We start from the raw sequence: 19807 nt of genomic DNA on the forward strand, positions 1-19807 counted from the left end.
ACAGCGACACACTAGGAGTTAACTCTCTGTAATCAGTATGGCGAAAGGCATCTACAGTTGATTTTCTCGAAGTTAAAAACCCTAATCGAAAAAGTATTTGGTAAGCGTAGTAGCGGATTCCCTCCTGCATAACCGGTACCAAATATTTTTCCCGATAAAGTTACCCTTTTTGAGAAAACCCACGTAAATTAAATGTGTTTCGCCATACAAAGTTCTGGCGGTTAACTCATGCTGGCTATTTGCGCATATACGATAGCGCCTGGATGGTGGCATCGGCGGGTAGAAAACCAGCCACTACCAATAATTCATTGTGAAGTAAGGATCGATCCGGTTTTGTTTGTGCCATGAGTGTGGTACAATAACTAAGGAGAGGATAACCAATAAATCAGAATGTTTTTTAAACTTTAAACTAGATTTTTCATCACGTTCAATTTAAAATAAGTTTCTGACCGCGACAGATTATCGACAACATGGAATTAGCCACCTGGCTTGACAAATAAAATATCTTTAACTGCTTGGCGCTTCGAACCGTGGACCTCTTGATCTGCAGGCCCTGACACTACCACATAGCCCAATCTAGATCCATATCAGTGGGTCGAGCATACTGGATGACATTGCTCATAAATCATGGTCAACTTTGTTTTAGCATGGTCTTGCTTGACTACCCTATTCAAATGTTGAGTATTTCATTAAAGCTGCATTATTACATGCCGAAGCTTATTTTTCAGAATAAAGTGATGTATGGACGAAACTTCCGCAACAGTTGAAGGAAATAAACGGAATAATTGAATTGGGCACATATTGAAAATTTTTACTACCCCCAGAAGCACCTAAAATTATTTTTCTGGTTTTTAGCCATTTTTTTCAGCAAAATCTACTAAAAAGTCATAGAATAAGCCCTCTAAACATCCTAGTATCAATGACAAAGTGGTAGGTAATAGTCTAAAGAAGCTATTCACGACTAATGCTTCTACTATGTGGAGTTAAATTGATGCATTCAGACGACATTTCTATGAAAAAGTCTAAAATAACACAAATCTCGTTTGATGCACCTCTAAATCTCCATGGATTTGGCTGAAAATTGGTCAGGAGACTCCATTTAAGATACTCATTGAAATGGAGGGGTGGCACTTTGAATCTGGAATACTTTTGAAAATGGTGAACAGATCTACTGTACATATACCACATGGATAGTTTTTGATCATTTTTGGATACCCCCATCCCCCCGCGTGGACAATTACTCATATAAATTTTCAAAAAATTGTATGAACCGTGGACATTTTCCATTAACCCCCCTCCCCCCAAAATTGTCCTCGTGGTATATGGATCGCCCCCAATCAGTTTGTGCAGGCAAGTGCAGCTTTCCGGGCTCATCATGATGAGCTCAGCTCCGATACCATGCTTACCAGCTGCTTGGTCTTGAGCTGTTGGATGGCATCCTTAACTTCCCTAAAGGTGGGGGATGGTTGGCTATCATCGTCCGAAGACTGACGTAGTCATCTCCTCCGCTGCCTGGATTTCCACTGCGTGAACTCTCAGTGCCATTTAAGTGTTGCTCGTAGTTGATTATGCTAAAGTTGTAGAACCGGCATTTGGTCCTCAACCTGCACTTTCTCTCGTTGATCGGCTGCTGTTATTCCGAATACCACTGTAAGTAGAAAAGGAGGAATAGTCATCAACACGAAGTACTTGATAGGAAGAGGTTCAAGAGAAGATAACGTAAGCCACCCTTTACGAATTTGTTCGGTGGTGATGAAATCGAGGTGGTTGAAGAATTCGTGTACTTGAACTCACTGGTGACTGCCGAAAACGATACCAGCAGAGAAATTCGGAGACGCATCTTGTCGGGGAATCGTATACATTGGAATCCGAAAGACGCTTTTTTGTCTGTATCATAGAATTACATATAGAAGAGCTTTTACTTGTATAATTATTGTTCCATGAAAAGAAACTGAATAAATTTCTATTTGGGATGTGAATATTTTAAAGACGTGTAAGGCCATTTTTGAATTATATTTACTCGTCTAGAATCTGTCTTTTCTAATAAAATGTATACAAGATTTTATATAAATAAATGAGTACACGAAATACCGTTATAGATAGATTTTTTAATCTAGAAATCTAACGGTATTTCGTGTACTCATTCATCTCCTCAAAACCAGCCCCCTGAAACGGCTGTCATCTGCATACAATGTGATTGAAGCCGAAAACTTGGTGCTAAACTTGGTGCTAGCTGTCAAGCGGTGGCTTTAAGCACGGAACACAGTGACGCATGCGACAATATCGCTCGAGGGCAGATTTAATTCGAATAAAAAATAAATAAACAGTATTTTTATTTTAGGCTCGATTTTAAGCTGTTGTTAAAAGAAAAAGCGCACCATCTAAAATATGTTTCAAAACTTTATTGCAATTATCTCTATAGCTGATTCGTTCATTTCAGATACACATGTTTCGATATAACGCAAAAGTTATCAGCACTGTCTTTGTCACAATAACAAATACCAAATTAATAATAATAACAAATTTGTCAAGTCTGCCTGATACCCATGTCGATATCTAAACAGTTTGATAGATGTCTGAAATAATTCGATAATATTTGGCATTGCGATAAAGAGTAGACCTTTAATTCCTAATGAATATTTCTGTTTGAAAACTATTTTTTTTGCAAGTAGAAAAAATAAGACTGCAAACCAATTAACTGATTGATCAGCAGTGATTCATTTTTCCTTCACATTTTAGAATACTATTCTCGATGGAATCTGAAGCAAAATAATGTTTGAATTTTTTTTAAATAAATAAAATAATTATCTTGCTGCTCAGAAATGCCGCGTTATTGCAAAGTGCATTGATCCGAATTCCGTAGTAAAAATAACGTTTTCAATCGCCAAAACAAAAGAAATATTTGAATCTCGTGATTCAATCTACAAAAAATAGAACAAAGCTGTGCAACAGTTTTGAGCTTTTGAATCTGAACTTAAACTAATCTAGTCCCATATAAATTTAAAATGCAAATTAAAAATAGTTCCGGGGCTCCATAAACTCTGAAAAATTGGGGTTGGGCTACGTTTTTTATGCAGATTCATAATATGTAAAAACATATATACCCCTAAACAACCCAAATAGATCAAATTTCTGGTCGCAGTGGATATTGTACCCGACAGAAAAAAAAACAACCCCCTAGGTTGCCTAGGATTCGGCAAAAATTCAAATGTTACACATTTGCGACATGGGCAGTATAGTTAGGTTTCTCGTCAGCCAAAAAAACCTTTTCCGGTGCATGATCATTGGCAGTTCGATATAGGGACACGGCAGGTATTTTCGTCTGTTCGTCATAGTCTCGAAAACCAATAAAAGAGACGCTTTTTTGTAAAACTCATACGTACCAAATCGTAAGCTCGGGAGAAACGTTCTGCTATAGTGGAGTTCTAGCAAATGTACGTTGCTTTCGTTGGTTTTAGCCCCTACGACGATGGACGGAAATACCTGCCGTGTCCCTAGTTATTATTTTTAATCTTCTGACTGTTACGCTAAGTCCATTATGCTTCCAAAAACTATTATTCTGTCAACACACAAATGGTCCAGAGTAAAGCAAAATTTTATCCAGAATGCGATATCCACTTCCAGTTGGATCAGATCAAATGTAAAGGAAAAAGGTTCCAATAGTGTTCCATAAAACACCTGTCAATGACACGTACAATGGCTAAGTAGATTAATTTATCTTAGTTTCGATACCCTCATTATAGTGAGCACAAGTTTGTAACCAGAGAGTTTATGCGTCTAGATCAAAAAGATGAATTGATTTCGTCAACTGAAAAGTAGGTGTGCTGTTCCATATCTCATAGTGCCAGTTCAATAATTATTGAATAACCCAGCTTGCAGAGCAAGATTACTTGTGATAGATTTATGTTTTAATGGTTTCGGGGGGTGCATCTGCTTTTTTTAACACTGCACCCAAAAAACAAATCTGACAATTATTGTATAAAATCTGGGCATATACAATTCTGTAAGCTTTTTATACAAATATTGTATTAACATAATACAAATCTGTATTATTTCAATACAATAATTGTATTGAAATAATACAGATTTTGTATATGCTCAATTATTATACAGTTTTTGCAAGGTTCTTATGCAGAACTGTATAAAAATGTGCCATCCGCTGGTTGGGTGTGAGTATTTATTAAATCTTCGAACTGGTACTTTCAATTTTAATTCGGTAAATGAGACGGACCTTAATGTGTGTTTGCATTCGGATTCTGATAAACTTATTTCACAGAGAACAGACGTGGATGCTCGAACAAAATTTCGTTGAAATCGTGTGTAAAGATTTAAATCGCGCCTCAGCGCCGCGAACGCAGGCTGCCCGACAGAAAAGCTCAATCTCACTAGCGTCGGCTAGCACCCCTGTAAAAATCCCATAATGCTCGGCGAAACAATTAATAAATTCGTCGGATCCAAGATCGGTCAATGCTACCGACGAGAACCGAATTAGTCTGGGGGAAAGTCGGGAAGATTTTTACGGGGTTCTTTATCTTCATGCAACCTTTATTCGTCAATAATGATAAACTCATGAGGATTATGATGATCGCTGCGATGTCAAGCGACACAAGACAATCGTCAAATAGATTGCACCTTACCAGAACATGTTAAGTTGTGGCGGCTATCGAAATTAATTTATTTGCTTTTTTCGGTGATAATTTCGGCTGATTTCGATGATAATTATATTGTGGCGGCTATTACCGCACGTAAAATGCTGGATAAATGACGAAAAAGAGCAATATAACTTAAGTTATTGAAATTAAAATTTTCACGATCGAAATCCTTGTGCGATCATTAAATACCCGCGCGAAATGTAATCGGTGCAATATGAACGGAGCTTTAAACTTCAAGAACAGCACTAGCGCCACACCAACAAACGGTGGCTTCAAGAACTAGTGCTTGTTTCACGGGGTTGCTCAAAACCACCCATTTTCAACCGATTCTGTTTGTCTGACAATCCGCTGCATGGGCCGCTCACTGAAAAGAGGGAACAAAACAAGACGCGCGACAACCCAGCAGCCAGTTGTCAAATTGCTACACACCAACACATCAGCCATCTAACCGTAAACTTGTCAGGTGCTTCACAACACAACGAAACGCGACCACATGACAGAGCGAGCTAGCAACAAAACACTTTATCAGTCCACCTCTCTCCCCCTAACGTTATTCTGGTGCCTCTTCCAGTCGCATTATAACTGTATGGGTGCTCGAACACCCACTACACCATCCGCCCCATCGGTTACTCGATCCGAACACACGCACACCACCACCGAACACACGAACGGGAAATTTTTGTTCCCTTTTCGCTTTTTCACCGAGGCCACAAAAATCCCCTTCCTTTGCTTCACAAAGTTGAATCGCGATCTGAAAATGGTAAAAGTGGCTTCATCGCTGGGCCAACGGTGGTGCGTTTTGTGCGAAATTTAGGACTAAATCCGGCGAGAAAGTGCATTAAAGTGACCGGAAAGTGCAGTGCAAGGTGAGCATCATCTGGTTTGGGTATTTTCCAGCGGGGAGAAGTGTTTTTCGGGTGGGAAATCGGTGCTGCAAAAGTCGTGAAAACTGAAAAGTGCCAACGAAACGCAGTAGGCAGGGGCACCATCACTTGCCAGTCAGGCAGCAAGCAGCAGCAACACGAAGTGAGCGGATATTAAAATGGGGGTTCACATACCTCCGCTAGGGTGATTCGGAATATAAAATTTACATGAAATGTGAAATTGGGAAGTGCGCTCGTGAAAGGTAAGATTGTATGTTGCAAGTATCTTTTCTATGGTTGATTAATTTTGGCATACGTGATTTGGTAGTAACTCCACCTTTTAAGCATTGCAATCAATGCCCATTTCCTTTGAGGTGGAATATAAAATTGTGTTATAATGCAGATGGACGAGAAAGGCATTATTTTCTCTAGGGGGAGTAGATAAGCAATTACATAAATCGTTTTTCAAGAAATTTACAATAAAAAAAAAACATCCTTCTAAAAATCTTACTTTGTGGCTGGTTCGAGTTTCGGTTAGAGATGTCGCAAATTAATCGATTACTTCGATTAATCGATTCATCGTTGTGATAATCGATTAATTTTGAATCGATTATTACCCAACGATTAATCGATTCAATAATCGAGATGAATCGTGAGTAATCGATTAGTTACTAATCGATTAATCAGAATTTTACGACATCATAAGGATGTCGAAAATTAATTGATTATTTCAATTAATCGATTCATCGTTGTGATAATCGATTAATTTTGAATCGATTACTATACAATGATTAATCGATTCAATAATCGACAAGAATCAAGAGTAATCGATTAGTAACTAATCGATTAATCGGGATTTTACGACATCTCTAGTTTCGGTTTGGTTTCCACCTCATTTACACCAATCCAGTTGTTTACCTACATCCCATACGTGTAAGTCGAAAAGATCTATGTTTCAACTGTTCATTGTTCCGATTCCGAAAATTGATTGCTTGCTTGCTGTTGTAATCTGTTAATTTTATTATTTTTTGTTCTATATTATCAACTGCTCTTCTTTGGATACAGTTGATCAAAAGCCAATAAACAAATTAAACATAATAAATGCAAACGTAAAAACTGTTATACAATAAAATTGACTAAAGCAAAAAGTTTGAACCTTTACACATATCAAAATCGAATTAATTGGAAAAGATTCTCTACTCGGATTTTTTGTAACAAACGACATTTTTTGCCCTAATTCAGACTGAGTTGAACTTCCTTCCCCTCGGATATGTTACCTTGCCGCGGTGGGTCGGCTTACGCCATTAGCACTGAGATGGCAACCAAAGACATATCCTGTCGTGGTGGTATCACATGTTGACTATTTTTGTTTGGTGCCGCGTTACGTATCTGGCATTGACGCACTAATTTACGGCATTTGCATGTGATCCAACGGACATCGTGTCTTGGAGCCTTGAATGGTAGTGCAGTCAGGCAGAGGCCTTTTCATCAGTGATAATGATGTGAGTTCTCTTCTTTTCGGCAATACTTTTCTGATGCGTTCCCTGTGACGCTGAGTCGTAGCCACGCTTACATTTAGCTAGCTAGGTATTTATTGAAAAACAAAGTATTCAAGATATTCGTAGGGAATCGACTGCTGGATTCACTGAGTAGAAGTTTTTTCAAAACTATGAACGTGGTGCCAGTTTTATTTTGTTATGCCTCACTTCGAAGAGCAATAATAAAAAATACCACACATTATAATGATGGTATATAAACAATCTTATAACGGCTTCATTCTCGATAATTTTTACAAACAGATAGGCAATAGGCGTGATGAAGCTTTAGCTTGCCACCGAAAAGTGAATCCTATACCTGACCTTGATTAGAACTTAATAGATAATCACCGTAATTAATCAACGATAAAGCTACTTGTTAGAACAGTTTAAAGCTATAGGCAACCTTGACAAAAAATATAATGAAACAAACTAAGTTCTTTAGCAGTTTCCACTTTTACATTATACAACTTACAGTGAGTTTGTAGTGTCGACACAGCTTAAAAACATTGACGAAACAATGACTTAGGTAAACAAAGTGATTTGACGAACGCATAACCTACACTCAGAGCAAACAAAGTCAATTAATTTTCATTCTGCATAAATAAAAGTTAAAAATAGAACACAAATTCGCAATATTTTTTTTTATATTTTCAATGAGGTCACAAAAAGCTAGCACATTAAATAACTTATAATTGTACTATATGACTAAGTGGCCTTCAAACCATATCAGATGCTTCTTAGGCAAAAAAGAAGACATTGCATTTTAAACATTGCTTTTAATAACTAGAAAAACGTTGTACTAGAAATCTTGAAATTATCATTTTAGCCTTTGATCATTGACTAGTTTGCATTCAATTACATTTTGCATTAGTGTCGAGTCGATTCCAAATCCGAACCTCACTTCACCCCATCCTTATCCTACCCCATGGCGTTCAAGTGGTCTGCACGGACTCTTCTGCCATTACCCTCTCTATTATCGGCCTTGGATTGACTTGCGCTCTCATTGCCCCACCAAACGCTGCAAAATGAAAATGAAAATGAAATTAAGACTGAGTTGAACTTCAATGTCAAACGAAAATATTCTAATGAGAAATAAAAATGATTATTTATTTTATGATCGAAAATGTAAATATATAAGAGATTTACACATAAAATAAAAATGTTGAAGATCAGAAAACCATGCTCTATTTGTGGAACTGCGGAAAACTCAACAATCCAATACAGAACATAGCTACGAGAGAACAAGAAGAGAAGAGTTTACGTATGAGACTCCTACTTCTAATCAACGACATATTTTGTAACACCTTTGAATGCTCTTATTGAAAATTGAAATAAAGACGTAATTCGCAAGAGACTCTCTTTCGATTTACCTCTTTTATGCAATATAATGTTTGTATAATGTAAGATGTTTTTATTTTTATTGATTGTTAACAATCAACAAAAACCGATCAGCTATTACATTATTACTTTTTTCTGTTTTTACTATTCCAAGTTGTCAATCACAGCTAAAAGAATTGGCAATTGTTGAATCATTTTTTCAAAACTTGCCTTTCCGAAACACATTTTAAATAGTATGTTCTCTTAAGGCTGGGGACTACCGAAAGTCTACACACAAATATTTTACAGTATACGGTAATTTTTTACCGAACTTTCAACAGCTGAACGTTCGGTAATCAGTTCGGTAAACCAAAACGTTTACAGATCGTTCGGTAGTTTGATGTTGTGATGATCTGTCAAAATATACCGTACAGTTCGGTAATATCAAAACAAAAACTACCGAACGTTTCGGTACTTTGATATTTTGACAAAAAAATTAAAATGCTTTCAATGATTGTTATTAAATAAAATACATTTGTGGTTTTGAAACATAATATTTTTTTAATTAATTTGCTTTTAATTGAACTTGGCTTACATTTGATCATAATAAACATATTCCCCGAACCAACAAAAATCACGCAAAAATCACCAAAAGAAAAATCTGAAAAGAATATTATAACGTTGAATATTGAACTGCTTTGATCAAGAACGCATGAAATACCTGTTATTATGTCTCCTTTTGATGTCTGATCGTGTTTTTTCATGTCGGATCCGCTGAAAAATTATGACTGTTTCTTGATAAAAAAAAAAAGTCCTGAACTAACCGCTAGCTGCAAACAGTTTCTAATGAATTATTGGCAGTGGCTGATTTTCTACCCGCCGCTTCCACACCCAGGCGCTATCGTATATGCCCAAATAGCCAGCAAGAGTTAACCGACAGAAATTTGTATGGCGAAAGACATCTAACGCGGCTTTTCTCAAAATTAGGAACTTTTCATGAAAAACTATTTGGTACCGGTTATAAAGGATGGTGTCCGCTACTACGCCTACCAAATATTTTTTCGATGAAGGTGCTTCTGATTTCAGAAAGTTAACTCCTCGTGTGCCGCTGTAAGCACGCTCAAAGCAGGCGATTCATTGGGCAAGTATGGCTTTGACAGTTTGACAGCTCAACCTAGTTTACCGAAGTACTGTAATACAGAATCTGTTCTACAGTTTGTTCGGTGTTCATTTTACCGTATACGGTAATAAATAGATTTTACAGTACGATCTGTAATTTCAAATACCGAACTCTGTCATATAATTTTTGAATTACAGTTTGATCGGTAACATTTTACAGATATCCGGTAAAATAAATGTTTTTAACCGAACTTACTGAAATTTTTTATGTTTACCGAAGTTTTTCGTCAAACAAATTACCGAACAGCGAATTCTATTTTAAGTGTGTATTCAATGGGTTTCTGAAAAATTGTAATGCTCTCAAAAAAATCTTAGAATTTCGAGAAAAGTTCACGAACTACTCTAAAATACTAACATTCGATTCTGAAATTGAGGACAGAAGATAGTTTTATAAATTACAGTAGACATTCGAAAACTGCTCTTCGAACAGCATTCGTTAACTGAAAAGTAAACATGTTGCAGTTATCGAACGGCTACTGTATAAATGAATAAATAGAATTAAAAAAAAAGCTCACGTGAAAATTAGAATTCAAAAATATCATCTAAATTCCAGAAGAGCACACTAAGAATTTAAAGTGTCTTGTGAGATTATGAAGTTCATGTCTCATTTGAATTCTAATTTCTCGAATCTATGAGTTTGATTAAGGTTACTGCTTCTTGAATTTATTACAATATGTACTTACGCATATTAATTACAATAAATACAATTCCAATGACATTAAGCGTCCTATCCTATCCAGCAAAAGATGTTTCGCCAGTGACGACAGCGATAATCTTGCTCTACAGTTTATTACCTCTATTGGCATTTCAGAATCTCACCTTTACACAGAGCTATAATCAGTCAGATGGTTCAGCAGATCCACCAAAATCGTATCCGCTTCTTTCCTTATTCTCCTAATTAATCAGCGCTCTGGAGCTTGGAGATTCATGTCGTCGGCTTCGAGACCAGCCTAAGATTGAGTTACGTTTTCATAATTTACTTCATTGACTCCATCCAAAAGCTGCAAAAGATGGGTCATCTAAAAGCAAATTATAGTCGTTCCATACTCTTCCGACCATCACTCATAAGTATAAGGGCCGATGTCCACGTAGCGGTTTTCTACGCTGCGTGCACCACGCGTTCATGCAAGATACCCAGCATCAAACAATACATTTGATGCTGGGTACCTTGCGCGGACGCGGCGTGCACGCAGCTTGCAAAAACGCTACGTGGGCATCGGCCCTTAACAAGAATAGTAAGAACTAGAGCACAGTGTGGTAGATCTTACTCCGTAATGCACCACGAGAAGGTGTCTATCCAGCATTATGGGAACTTTTGTTCTTAAAGGTAGTTTCTCCTAAACCTAAAGAAATTAAAAAAAGGATACCATGGATACCAGATTCTCTGTATGTATTGTGGATCTATTACAAACCGGTGATGAAATAAGCCTTTCTGGATGAAATTCAGATCAAACAAATGATCTCTTCACTTCAAGATTAAACATTATTTATTTTTATCAAAAGGGATTCAATTTAATATCAAATAATCGGCCATCTTGTCACGAAGCTGCTTGCGTTATTTTCCCGTTGAACTTTGCCTGCGCTCACTATCACTAATGGCACGATATTAGCTCGCCTTTCCCATGCGATAATTATGTTGCCCGAACCACAATATGCCTTGAAAACTTTCATCGCATTTTCGGGTTGCAGATCCATTGTTTTATTAATAATTCTCCATCGTGAAACTAGGATCACGAATGTATTTTCAACGAGATTTTCGATGGTTCTCGTTGCAACACTGAGCCGAGTATTAAAGTTTACCTTTCTCGGTGCAAGATTTGTATCTGGGTATGGTCGCATGAAATTACTTTAAGGGGAACGCAAAGTAACCCACAATAAAATGAGGAAACATAACTTCGGTTTTGGGAAGGGCACAAGTTCGTGTTACATAATCCCATGAGAACGATTGAGTCAAATCCTTCATAGTTGTAGAAAGTGGACCACAACAAAGTGGGTGGGCATTGGTTGGCGACGTGCTTCCCGTCAATAGCAATTCGGAAACTTCCACTACTCTTTGAACTCTTTGGCGTATCTTCTGAAGTCTTCTTCAAGCGGTACAGGTAGGAAATCACGTACAAGAACTTCCCAAAGAACGTCGCTCATATCCATCGTCATATTATGAATCGTTGATTCACCCATCTTCAACATTCTGGCCATTATAGCGACTGGGGTACCATGAGTACCATGGGAAAAGTTTCAAAACATTGAAAAATATAGTTTAAAGAAATTCGAGTTCACTTACATTAGAGTGCGAAACAATCCACATGTTGGAGAAATAGGCCTCCGAAATGAGAATTTCTCCAGTCGAGACCGAACTTTCCTCAACAGTAGGTCAAAAGTGGAAGGGCTCATACGTATCGATTCCTGGAAGTAATCCGGATCTTTTTACCGCATTCAATCGGAACAGATTTCAAAATATCCTTCATTAGTGCGGTTCCTATCAGAAGGGCAAACCCTCCATCGCCGTGGCTTGCCTCTGATGACAAGATCGCTTAAATTAAAAGCTGTCAAGCCTGCAGCCGCTCGCGCAATCCGTTCCATTTTGCGTTGCACAATGTACTCAAATTTTTTACTATGTCTGAAACTCGATTATGCATTTGCACAACATGTTTAATATTAGTAAGGGACCGCTCCCTGCGGTGGGGTTTGATCCCACGAAACCAGTACGCTAGACAGGTGCCTATCCTACTAAGCTACGAAGGACCTCCGTCGTCGTTCCCAGCAGCTTAGCGGGTACTGATGAAACCAAATTCCCAGCACCGGGCACTTAGCCGAACTCTCGCAATACATTTTCAGAACTAACTGTCTCATATGTAAATTTCTTGGGAATAAATTCTCACAACTATTAGATACAATCAACCCGGGAACTACACAATCGAAAACAAAGAAGTATTTACTTTAAAAAATATGATCTTTGATCATGATCTTATCATTTAAACAATATAATGGTGACAAAAATAATTCTTGTTCCCTTACACAGGGTGAACAGCGAACCGGGAAATATACGGAAATTTTAATAACCACCGGGAAAACTTTTAAAATCTGCATTTGTCTCTTTGTAAAAAAATAGTGCAGCAATCTCAAACATCACGAAAGAATTCCTAGACTGAAACTCAAGCAACAAAAAATAGCTTACTTTCCTTAATTTTCAATTATGTCAATCGATTCATTTTAGGTTGTCCAATTTCTCCAAATAAATATATTTTGCATTCTCTTGCTTTCATTTTTTTAAATATTAGATTAGGAACATTTATAAATCCATTTAAAAAGCTGAAAAACCTTCGTTTTCAACAATAATCTTGTTTAAGACGATATGGGTATTCAAGAAAAAAATCAAACTTGGCTGCATCAAAGAGTTGTAATGATGAAGATTAGAAATTAGATGTACAATTACACACCGTAATTTGTGACTTCCTTTTAAGGTTTCGGTGAGAAAGATTTTTTTGAATCGTATTCTTGTTCACGGACGAACTATACTTTAAACGTAACTATACTCAAACGTAAACAAGAACATTGTTCATATGTTAGAAAATTATTTTCAATATAAAACTGTCGATTGGTTTGAATAAATGCAAACTTAGTCTTAAAAGACCGGAAAACCGGTAATTTGAAATCCAATATCCACTGCGGAAATTCGTAATTTTGAAGACATTTTTGTATTCTTAAAAGCACTCTGTCATCTCCCAGTAGCTATAGTTGTTCATTAATCGATTTCTTAGAATATTGTCTTCTTTTGTATAGATGTTTGCCTCAAACAAAAATACGTGTACAAAAAATATTTGAAGTTTTAATTCTTTCATAAATTCTTCAGATTCTCCTTGGAAAATATCTTCAATAACCATTCCAGAAATGTTTTCAGCAATCCGCCAGGAATTCGTTTTGGAATAACTACGGATTTTCTTTTTTTTAAGAATTCCTCATCAAAATTTACCTAGAAATCATTTGGAAAATTCCTCCAAAGATTCCTTTATAAAATCCTCCACAATTCCTTCGGAGTTCGGAAATTCGCTTATAATTTCAATATGAAATTTGATTTTCCGAATTTTCCTTCAGGAATTCAGTGGAAAATTACATCATTCTTTTTTTTCGGATATTCCTTTAGAGAACCTTTCTAAAATTTCTTCGGAAGTACATTCCAAATATACTTTAAAAAATCCATTCGAAAAGTCATTTATAATTTCCTGAAGTAATTTTCGCTGGAATTTCTTAAATCATTTCCTAAGTAATTCCTATAGGAATTTCTGAAGAAAATATTATAAGGATTTCCGAAAAACTTATAAAGGAAATTTTGATGGAATTCCTAAAAGCATTTTCGGAAGAGCCAGGGTGATCAGTTAGTCGGGAAATCGGGAAACACACATCTTAAGAATCTCTGGGCATTCGTTGTTAATATCTTAGTTTTGTCACATGGTAACGCTGTACAGGAGAAGTGCTTTAGATTGATGGACAGTGTTTGATCGTAAACCAGTTTAAAGATGAAGGAAGGACTGGCATAAATAATAAATTATGATGCCATAATAAGATCAGGATGTGTAGCAAAGCAATTAAGTAAAAATATTCATATCAATAATACATCACCGGTCAAGGTAAAATAAGTCTCCAGAACTGAAAATAGATTGAAGAAAAAATGAGATATAGGTAACAAGCAATGAAGAACATGAAATTTTTTTTTTTTTTTTTAATTTTTGTTTAGATGATTTGCAGCAGTTTAAGAGATTAATTTGTATAATACATAAAGATAAAAAAGGATTTGCAGCCTTAGGCTGGCTCATCTCTGAAGTTTGAAGGTGTTGGAGAAGATGGATGTCAGAATATTGGCAGACTCAAAAATGTTTATTCTCTCAACGAATTCTTCAATATATTTGAAGTTTACTCTAGACTAACACTTGAAAAGGGCGTAACAGCCAACATTTACTCTCCCCGGTTCCTCGTCTACCTACATAGACAAAGAACTAAAAAGAATAAACTATGGCTGTAACATCTTTTTCAAATGTTGGTCTAGAACTATCGATTTTTAAAATAGTTAGAGGTTTTAAAAATTTACCTTAAATTAGCTACAGAATCGACTGAGACAATTAAACTAAATAAATTCAATTAAAAGCACTTTTGGAATAAAAAGTAATCATCCACGATTTTGTTTTCATTAGAATAGAAATTTTATTTTAAATCTTCAAAATTATATCGGGAATTTTTCAAAAGATATCGGGGAAAAATCGGGAAATATGCGGGAATTTTAAAATGGAAGTTAAGTGGTCACCCTGAGGAGCTTTTCAAGGCATATTATTTTTTGATTTTTTTTTAAATTCGAAATTCTTTTGAAACTTTTTTAGGAATTTATTTGGAAATTCATTTTGAAAAAAAATATTAGAAAATTCCTAGAATTTTTGAAGAAATTCTTGGAGGAAATTTACAAAAGAACAGAATTTTCGAGGAAATGGCGGACGACGATAAAATAAAATGGAAGCTCGTAATGTTTCAAACTGCCTAAAATGAGCCAAGAAAGAATTTCAGCATTCAATGTTAAAGGTGACTCGGAGAGGTACTAAACACCGTGTTATTTTTCCTATCTTTCGTCTCTTTCTAGCATTATCACCTCGCAACTTTGAAGCGGCGTATTTCGGTTTTCAGTTGTTTGATGTAACTGTAAATGTATCAGCATGTAGATTGCGAGTAAGCACGCGCCGAGGATACTTTTTCAAAATCATATTTGTTACAGGAAAAAAAGTTAAGTATTCAATGATGATAATGATGACGATTTGATGATTGTTCGTGCTTCCCGTGTCACCTTAAATCTTCATAGTTTCAGAATTATAGTGACAGTCGTCTTTAGTAAACTACTGACTATTTGCTTATCTGATTAACCTGCTTTTATAATGGCAACCTCCTCTATAATTATCGATTTCCTATTTACCTTTCAAATTTATTTATACCTCATTTAAAATAAATAATAAAATAATCTGCAACAAGAAATATAAAGAAAACCCAGGAAAGTTTTACATGGAAAAAATGCTCTGAAAACGCAAACTAAATTTCTACAAGCACATAAAGACCCTGTAATGGTTCGGCCTAATTTTGCTAGCATATGCTGTTGATCATTCAAAAACGGGTCACGAGAAACACAGGAAGAAATCAAAAAGTGATTCGAGCTTTCTAAAAAAAATTTTGTACAGACCCCAATCGATTCTTGCAATACGTTTAAAATTTTTGCTACCAAAATCCAAAACTTCACATATTATGACAAAACTTCACACTAGGGTCGCTATTTACTTAGTTTTGTAACCGTATTTTTTAACGTTTTTATACCGATTCTTTATCTAAGCAATTTGTTTATACTAATGATGTGCGCTTATGTTTTTTACGTTATTTTCATTTAGCTAGGCCTGCTTAAAACGATGTTTTTTGTACTTAGGCTGTTACAAATAATTAATAAAAAAAATATGTACTGCTGATCTCCTAAAGGTTAAGAAGGTCAATAAAAAAATAAATATTAAAATGAAAAAAAAAACAGATAAATCGGATAAAAAACGGATTTGTTAAAGAATGTTTTGAAAATCCTCAAAATTTTCAGAAATTTTCATTGTTGCTCACTCAAATGTTATTTTTGGGTAGAAAAATCCAAGGGGGGAGACATTTTTTTTTAAATTATTTGTATCCGCCTTATTTATTTTATAAACCTTAAACATTCGAAGGCTTCACAGAATTTAATATCGTGAATAATATATAAAAACAATTTTATTTATTCTTAAAATAGCTTTTAATTTTCTTCTACGTCCGTTAATGTGCCAATTTCCTTGCTTCGTCCGTCACTATTGCACTGATGGGAGATCATTTTTTTCTCCTTATATGATTATGTTGAGTTAACAACGGAAGTTGCATTTTCGGAAGTTCTGAAATTGCGAAGCGGTAACCCTAATTTAAGTGATAAACTATTATACGCAAATCTTTATAATGAAACTAAAAAAAAGTACCATTTAATGCAAAAACCTGACACAATCTACTATTCTCATTCTTATCTGCAAAACGTTTTTCATATGCATCCAATAATGACCAAAAATATTTTTAAATTACGTAGATCATCTTGGATTTTAAAACCTATTTGACTGTTGCAAAAACAAGATGTTCTACTGTATTTTAGTCTCCAATAGCCTTGCGAGCAAAGGCGTAGGATTACCAATCCGGAGATAGCCAGTTCGATTCTCGGTCCGGTCTAGGATGTTTTCGGGTGGGAAACATTCTCGACACCCTGGGTATAGTGTATCCATTGTACTTGCCACACAAGATACATATTCATGCAATGGCAGGCATAGAAAAGTTTTTCAATTCATAACTGAGGATATGCTAATAGAATACTAAGTTGAAAAGCAGGCCAAGTTCCAGTTGGAAGGTAGAGCCGTTGAAGAAGAAGAAGAAGATAATATTAACTGTCAGCTTGTAACAAAAAAAGCGTTTTCTATTCATATATAGGTCAGAGTCGTAAATCACGTTCGTCGTTTTTTGTTCCATAGAAAAGTTTACTTGTAACAAATACAAAACGTAGAGTCGCAAACCTGAACAATAACATCTTCCGTTGATTACTGTAAGCCGGAGCCATTCCATGATATTTTCCACTTTCACACAATAAAAGGTGCTAAACTCTAACAGATCGCCGCGGTTCGCTGGGAACCATTCCAATTTATTGTCGAACATGCCGAATTACACGTTCACGTCAGAGGTCCTCACGATATCGAACACAGCACAACAGTGATCCAACACAATCGCCGGTTCACCCTAACGTCACCATCACCCATACAAGCGAACGAACCGTGCATTGATTGGAAATAGCAACGCCAATGCTCACGTAGTCGTTCGTCGTCAGAAAAGTATGGTCCTCCGTCTATACTTCTTGTTCGCAGACCTTATACCGTCCTACCTTTCGCCAGCGGAGCAGTTTCGTTAACGTTAATGTTGTAGCTGCTGGCTGGGACAAAAGTGGAAAAAATCAAATATAGGAGAAAAATATGGTTGCCCAATGGAATTTTCTCGTGTGCATTTCTTAGTTTTTTCCCGGATTTAGTGAATGAAAATTAACCCGGATCAAGTGGCAAACAGTTTGGTTGGGTAGAGAAAAGTGAAGATTCGCAAAATCACTGATTAGCGATGTGCAACTGGAAATTGTATTATCGAGGCGTCACCAATTTGCCTCATGCGTAAACTAGGGCATGTGAAGTGTACGAAGCGAATGGTGCTGCTGCTGCCTGCCTGCCTGCCTGCAAGTGATTGGTGAGAAAAAGAAGTGTGTAGTGATCGTCGAAATTAGTGGAACCCGTTTGGTTCGGTTCTCGTTGTATAATGAAAGCATTTTTTCTGTGATTTGCGTACGAGGGTTTTCCAAGAAATGTGGGTGGTGGCAGTTTTCGAAGCTCGACAACGGTGGCACATCATTAGTATTGTATTGGCCATGGCGATTTGATTGATGCTTTGGAAGTAATTGTGTGCCCAATGGCATTGATTTATTTGTTGTGTTTTTATGCATAATAGGTTTGTTGCTGATAACAGCCAAGTATTACAAAGGTTATAAAATACAGGTACAGGGTTTTTTTTTATTCTTGCAGATTTTAAGTCATTATATGTATGAAGAAAAAACAAAAAAAAAACATATTACGCCTTGCAAGAAAAATTTGGAATCCTGCAAAATTCAAAGCGCCACCAATGAATATTTCGACAGGGTTGTTTCATAAGGGCCAATGTCGCAAACGTAAACAATGCCTTTTCCTGCAAATTTCTCCACAAATAGGACCGCTCCCAGCTAACAACCACTTGGAACTGGTGGCGCTCCGCGCCTTCTATCGAACGGAAGTGGAAAATACTGCCAGAAGTCTCTAATCTTCCTGAAATCAGCAGAAGAAGTCAATGTTTACGTTTGCGACTTTCGCCCTTTTGAAACAACAATGTCGATTTTCCCGGTAAGGTAAGGTAGCTATTGCTGAATTCGCAATGTTGTGTTTATATTTATGTTGATGACATTTAAAAAATGTTGATAGTTCTGGATATTGCAATAGGTGGGAAATACAATACAAATGAATTAATTAAATCTCGCTTAACTTTTCAAAAGGACCTAAGTAACATTTTTTTCATGAATTAATTTGAGTACTGCAATCAAAAGCTTACATGTTTTTCTGTTGATTGCGCTATTCAAATTAAATCATGAAAAAAATGTTACTTAGGTCCTTTTGAAAAGTTATGCGAGAAATCGCCGAAATGTAATCAATCAGTTTAGAAATTTCCCAGAAAGTCCAATATTTTTAGTTTTTCTAAAACTTCTCCCTAAATTAATCAGAGAATGGACGATTCTGAAATAATTTTTTTTCGCTGGCCAGAATAGAAGATGCCGTGCAAGGTCTTGGCGTCATTTCCTCTGACCACTGCGAATTGTGGGGCATGCCTAAGATGCGGTATCACAAAGAGCACTATTGAACTCTTAAATATGTAGGTCCTCAATTAACATGTACTTCAAGGCCTGGTTTTGAGAAATACTTCAAAAAGACCTAGTACGACGACCCTTAGTGTAGACAGGAGGTTTGCGCAAGCAAAATAAGCCGCCTGTGAAACTAATCAAAAGTTTACTTACATGAATCTATACGAAATCATTCTTCTAAAGTTGATTAATAAATCATTCCATGTTCCATGTCTACGTAGGCAAACTTGAATCAACGCACACTATGCATGATTTGTTCTATGCGGGAATTTCCCTCTGCGCGTTATTTCCGCGTAGCCCTCCGAAAAATAAAGTTAATCGTTCAGGGGAGTGTCTAATTTTCCAGTAAATGCCTGGATCGTGTTTCCGTGGAAATTCAGACAAATTTCTCATTAATATTAGGACAAATTTATTGTAAACGTTTCAACTAATTCCCCGTACAAGTTCAAGTTCCAATTAGTGAAATGTGAAAATTGCATAGTTTCAAAAGCGTTTTGCATACCATATCAATGCTTTATGATTTAATTAACCTTCTGTCTGTGATTAAAAAACTTACGGTGTCTGTGCTCTGGGGTCATATTGACCCTAGATTGAAATTATTTTAACTTTCTTAATATTTGACCAATTTTAGGATGTTTCGAAAAAAAATTTAATCATCTTTCAAGATTGGCCGTTGCTAGGGTACAAAATTAGTAACTTTTCATCCTTATGTTACTTATATCTGAAAATCTTGACCAGTTTAAACTTGTATTACGTCTAGACGAA

At 36.2% G+C, this 19807-nt stretch overlaps 1 protein-coding gene across 3 annotated transcripts in view; it reads left to right on the forward strand.

Annotated features, from left to right (window-relative positions):
• Positions 1-5359: 5359 nt before the first annotated feature.
• Positions 5360-19807, forward strand: part of LOC134225240 (pre-mRNA-splicing regulator female-lethal(2)D) — a 56648-nt gene continuing 42200 nt past the window's right edge. The window contains exon 1 of one of the 3 annotated variants that reach the window (XM_062705151.1): positions 5360-5518. The gene's annotated coding sequence lies outside the window, so the exon portion shown is untranslated. Of the gene's footprint in view, positions 5779-17505; positions 17848-19807 lie in introns of those variants that run through there. The other 2 variants (XM_062705152.1, XM_062705154.1) reach the window with 2 other exon arrangements.

This window comes from Armigeres subalbatus, chromosome 3 (assembly GCF_024139115.2).
Source record: "Armigeres subalbatus isolate Guangzhou_Male chromosome 3, GZ_Asu_2, whole genome shotgun sequence".
Lineage (NCBI taxonomy): Eukaryota > Metazoa > Arthropoda > Insecta > Diptera > Culicidae > Armigeres > Armigeres subalbatus.